Source organism: Limulus polyphemus, unplaced genomic scaffold, assembly GCF_000517525.1.
Source record: "Limulus polyphemus unplaced genomic scaffold, Limulus_polyphemus-2.1.2 Scaffold9414, whole genome shotgun sequence".
Lineage (NCBI taxonomy): Eukaryota > Metazoa > Arthropoda > Merostomata > Xiphosura > Limulidae > Limulus > Limulus polyphemus.
Window position 1 is genome coordinate 5,020 of NW_013675024.1, and position 6,048 is coordinate 11,067.

General features: G+C 35.7%; 1 long non-coding RNA gene across 2 annotated transcripts in view; it reads left to right on the forward strand.

The window, feature by feature from the left end:
• The first annotated feature begins 25 nt into the window (after positions 1-25).
• Positions 26-6,048, forward strand: part of LOC106475911 — an 8,531-nt gene continuing 2,508 nt past the window's right edge. Inside the window, exons 1-3 of one of the 2 annotated variants that reach the window (XR_002609021.1) lie at positions 26-280; positions 1,464-1,556; positions 3,090-3,166. This is a non-coding gene — a long non-coding RNA (uncharacterized LOC106475911). Of the gene's footprint in view, positions 1,557-3,089; positions 3,167-6,048 lie in introns of both variants that reach the window. The other variant, XR_001291854.2, reaches the window with a different exon arrangement.

Here is a 6,048-nt window from a genome sequence, read left to right on the forward strand (position 1 = left end):
CATGACCAATAGCCTGAGGGTTTTTGGGTGTGGTACCAGATCAGTCCAAAACTTGCCTCCAAGCATCCAATAGGAGCACCGCACTACTTGTGGGTGATGCTGTATCCTATTTGGATAATCGCCAGGATACAGAGAAATTCTGCTATATAAACCCATGTCAGGAGCTGGAAAGTCAGATCTCCGGCAAGTTCTGAAGATACCCAGTTCTCCAGCCAGTTCTACCAGCCATAGCTATGCAGCTCAATAATCTGGACTCTGCTAAGAAGGTTCCAACTCTGCAGTAAGTATCTCTCTCTCTAGATCAGCTTTTGTATAAGAAGTGTTATTAATGTTCAAATGTTCAATGGTTAAAGAGTTAATAGTAACTATTATGCAAGGTGTATTAGAGACTAATAAAAGTTATTTGTGAATTGTATTGCTGGTCTGAGACTCATATTCTTTACTCTAACTGTAAACTCCTGGAGTTAGCGACTTGTGGCTCCACTCGTCCCGACAAAATCCTCCAACAAATAAATTTGGTGTACAGGTTGGTTTTAATTGAAACTCCAACAATTAAGCTCACCTGAGCGCTAACCTGTTACAAGAGCAAAGGAAAATTTCAATGAAGTCACTTGTTAATTTATGATGTAACGCTAAGCCTTTAATTAACCACTTTCATAATCGAATGTGGTCAGTCCGTTGGATGGATCTCGTACTTGAGAATGAATGTTGAATGTAAATATAAGTTTATTCCATGTATCTACATGAAATATGGCAAACTTTTAGTAAAATGTACAAGTTTGTTGTACACAAAAAATCAGATGTATTACAGAAGGTATGTCTGTGAATTGACAACTCAGATTCTGTCAAGTCGTAGTGCTAGGTGTTTTTCATACCGATGTACATATTACACTTTGTATATTGTACTTTCATAGTCTCCAGAACTTCCAAAATGCATATCCACAATTTTTTTCTGCATCCCTGTGCACTGTATCTGGTATTTACTCTCCTCTACCATGAACTGTTGCTGAAGCAGCAATGTAGGGTAAAATGAACTGTCTATAACTATGATTAAATACATAATACTATGTTGAATGGCCTTTTGTTAAATGTCATGTCATATATGCTTTAACCCCACCTGTGCACGTAGGGTTAATGAAACATTAATGTGGCTATGTAACTGATTTTAATAGCTGAAACTACTCAACTGCTGGTCATGCAAGTCAGGCTTAATTGTGGGAGAAATACAAATGACAAATGACTAAAGTCAGGAGGGATGTTACAACATTACTTTTTTTAGGATCACCTTTTTGATGAACATTGTAAATGTTAGAAGAATGGCTTTTAATCATATTAAGATTTATCTTCAACAATGATATTAATAATGAATTAATCTAGTTAGCAATAATTTGGTGTTGTTAAAAAGTGAACAACTTACAAAAATATAGTGTAGTAATTTGTCTGCTATTCTGGATCTTCTGTAGGCCTACAAAGAATATGTTGTAAGAGAAGATGATACCTTTTCTTTGCCTGGCGTTGGAAATTATGACAAGTTGTTTTTCATTGCGTATGCTCAGGTAACTTAATTTACATTTCACTTTTACTTTACTATGTTTGTAGTGTTTTCAACTCTACCTTGTTGATAACTAGGGTAATTATGTTATAAATAGCATGCAAGGATACTTTATGGACAATGTAATTAAACTACAGTTTGATTATAGTTTAATTTTTATATATTTTGCCTTGTTAACGGTGTAACTTAAGTATTTCATTCACTTCAGAAGATTGGGACACAGTTTTGGTTTAAAAGAAAAAGTAGCTAGCTGTCTGATAGAGATATCAAGAAGATAAAATTGCCTTCTTTATAATACTGATTGACTAAATTTGGCAGAATGACAAACATTATTCACAGACCTAAATTGATTTAGAATAATAAATGAAGAGTTAGAAGGACTTAAAAACTCAATAAGTATTAAAAAATATATATTTCAACATCTGGTCTTTGTCAGGCTTAACAAATTCTATTAATATTGACAAGTGAGTTCCATTGACAAAAATATCATTATTGGACATTAAACAATAAAAAAGAATATTTTAACAATAGTAATGTCCAACAGAGATAATGTGTTGTTTTATAAGATCAAGCATATGCGGCTTAGTAACTATATAACAAAAAGATTGTTTATGATTTAGTAAGTCAAACCTGCTTTACAAACAGTTCAGCTGCATCATTTTTATATTGTAGTTTTAACACTATCATGTAGACATTGCAATTTTAACATTGTCCTGCTCACGTTGTATTTTTAACATTGTCATGCTTACATTTTAATTCACCTATACCTCAATCACACTGTTACTGAACTATATCATATACTGTTACTTGATATTTATACTGTAATTCACCTATACCTCAATCACACTGTTACTGAACTACATCATATACTGTTACTTTATATATACTGTAATTCACCTATACCTCAGTCACACTGTTACTGAACTATATCATATACTGTTACTTTATACATATACTTTAATTCACCTATACCTCAGTCACACTGTTACTGAACTATGTCATATACTATTACTTTATAATAATTCACCTATACCTCAGTCACATTGTTATTGAACTATATCATATAATGTTACTTTATATATACTGTATTTCATCTGTAGTTACGATATCATTTAGCTTTGTTTGCAGCATAACTTATTTGCACTTTATTTACATTGTAGCTTGCCTGTACCTTACACTTTACCCTCTAGTGGCTCAGTGATAAGTCTGAAGGCTCATTGCACTAATAACCGATGATGGTCAGGTAGCCCATTGTGTAGCTTTGTAATTAACTACAAACAAACTTTATACTATAATTCACCTGTACTTCATGTATTGTATGATTTAACTATATTCATAGTGTTATTCAAATGTTGTAGTTTCAGGTGGACCATTAATTTTTCATTATTCCATAACTTACTCAGTTGTGCTATGTTCACATTATTATTCAATATGTGTTCACAGTGTCATATATTTAAACCTTATTAACAATGGACTTCAGCTATGTTTGGTACACTTATTTATCTGTATTTTAATTCATAGTTTTTTTAACTTTCAGTCAATGTGTGAGATTTTGAGAAAAGAGAAGGTAGAAGCCCAACAAAAATCTTTGAAAAGTGCACCCAATATGATAAGGTAAATTGTCACTCCATCTATTAACAATGCAAGTAAATATTCACTCAAGCTGTTTTAAAAAGTTGTTAACATGTATTAGTCAAGTAAGAAAATCTTCATTCCAGCTGTTTGTCGGGTTTTATATATGGGCCAGATTCTTTACAGTAGGTGTCTGTGACTTGTTAGTGATAAATTTAAACAATAAAAACAGCAAACAGTCCACTTGTTTTAAAATAATATATTAAATCAAGTCAAATGTATATACAAATGTTGGTTACACTGTTAATTATCACAGCTATATTCAAAATTTTAAATAATTCTCTGTTTCATCAAATTTCACCCAGGCTGGTTCAATTACTTTAGAACAGAATTTGACAAGACAAATTATTTCTTATCTACCCTGTTATTACAATACAATCTGTGATAATTGCTCTTGAAATATTGCCACTCTATGCTCCTTTATCTCAAAACTCACAATCACGCATTCTAGATCTATCTAATATCCGCCGCATGTTGATACCCTGACAGAGGTCTAGAACATCCCATACACTACTAGATAATATCTATAATAATAAAAGGATGTGTCTGTGTGTGTGTGTGACCATCATAACTCCAAAGAGGAAATAACCTGGAAACCTAAAATTTTGCACACATACTAAATGGATCCTGAGGGTGTGCACTTGGGTATTATTACTTATCCGCGTGCATTTGCATTTTTTGTGAGGCGAGCTAGCAAAAAACCACATAGGAAGGAATATGTGACCACTATAGCACCAAGAACAAAGAACCTATAAACTTGAAATCTTGCATCCATGCTAAGTGGACACTGAGGGTGTGCACCTGTGTTATTACTTATCTTATCCACGTGCGTGCGTGCATGTGCAATCTTTTTAATCAGGCAAACTAGCAAAACCACATAGAAAATAGGTGGTTCCTTATATTGCAAATAGAAATCACAGACAGACAGCATGCACTTGGGTGGGGTATGGCATATATGATCCTGCCAATCCAAGCCATGGATGTTGCCTTTTGGACTTCTTCAGGTTGATCAGAAGGATTGTCCACTTTGATGTTACAGACATCTACCTTCAAATCCCCATAGCATAGTCTTCTTGTCGATTTCTACATTTTTTTGCACGAGGACCAAATGTAGAAGTTCCGAGCTCTCCTGTTTGGACTTGCTACAGCACCATATGTTTTCTGCTGAGTAGTACGGGCCTTTGAGCAGCGTCTTCATTTTCTGGGTTGTGCACGCATTGCTATTTGGAAGATTTACTTCATTTGACACCAATCTCTCACATTGCCACACTACATCCACAGACTCTTTTCAGAAGCCAGGAGGGTGGACTTCATATCAGGTTGGACAAATCCATTCTCTCTCCAACTCCATACATAGTCCATCTTGGGGTGTTTTTCAATGCACTTTGAGTCGAGCTCAACCTTCTCCCCTCAGATTCACGTTAGGGAATGGATTGTCAGGCATTTGCTTATGTCATGTTCTCCCATTGCATGGATGGTTCTGTCTGTTTTGGGGATTTGTGCTTCTCTAAAATCCATCATACCATTGGATCAGTCCCATATGAGATCTTTTAAGTGGTTATTTCGTGACCAGTGGCTCATGCATACCGATCCTTTGGATCACACATTCTCTTTGCTCAAATAATTTGCAAATCTCAAATGGTGGCTAGACAGGAACAACATGAACATCAGGGTCTGGATACTACCAGCTCATGTGGAAATCCATTTCTTCATGGATGATTCTCTTCATGGATGGGGAGCCTTTCTTCTGGAGTAGGCATTCCAGGGTATTTGGCCCGACTACAGATCTACCCTGCATATCAACATTCTCAAACTTTTTTGCAGTACATCTAGTGATGATTCCAGGTCTTCCTTTCTCTTACATGAATAAATGGTCATGATTCATTCGGACTACTCCATAGTAGTTTCATATCTTTCTCGTCTTGGTTTTCGGGCTTGGGATCTTCTTTTTCGGCTCATTCCAATGACACCTATTTTTTGGCCTGTCATGTGCCAGGGGTTATGATTTTGATCGCAGATCACATTTCTCGACCCCATCAGATTCTTCCACCAGCATGGATGTTCCGTCAGGTGGTCTTTCAGTGGATTTGTTCTCAGTTTGGCTCTCCAATGATAGACACCTTTACAACGCATTAGAATGCTATCCTACAGTTCTGGTCTCCAATTCCATATCCACATGCTTTGGCAATAGATGCTTTCAGTCAAGACTGGACAGGATTCCATTTGTATGCCTTTCCTCCTATTCATCTCTTACCCAGACTCTTGTCTATGATTCATTTCACCCCATGTTAGGTTCTCTTGTCAGCACCTTTTTGGCCTGCTCGGACATGGTTTCCTCTTTTTCAGTTGCTCCAGGAATGTTCACCACTATCTCTTCATTCATCCTTGTTGGGACAACCTCAGTCCAACATTCAACATCTGGACATTTAACGACTTCAGCTTCATGCATGGAAGTTATGCAGTCCTTTGCCCAACCATAGGGATTTAAATTCTACAGGTTCCATTTATTGGATTATATCCTCCATCAACCTACTATGGAATTATATCGATGGAAATGGACTAGATATTAACAGTGGTGTATTCTGTTTCAAGTTTTTTGACATGGATTTTTGAAAGGTTTGGCTTCTTTCTTGCATTATATACAGCATCCTTCACTGCTCCCTTTCACTCTTTGATGTATATGAAGGTTTTGACTTCTATGCTATCTCTTTATGATCCTTTCATATTCTTCATCCCAAATGACCATTTCAATTGCCTAATCGTGACTTTAGAGTTGTTTTTTCATGCATTATCACTTTATCCTTTCAAACCTATGTCCTCCTGATCTTTGTATCACCTTTCCCTTGAGGTATATTTCTATTGTT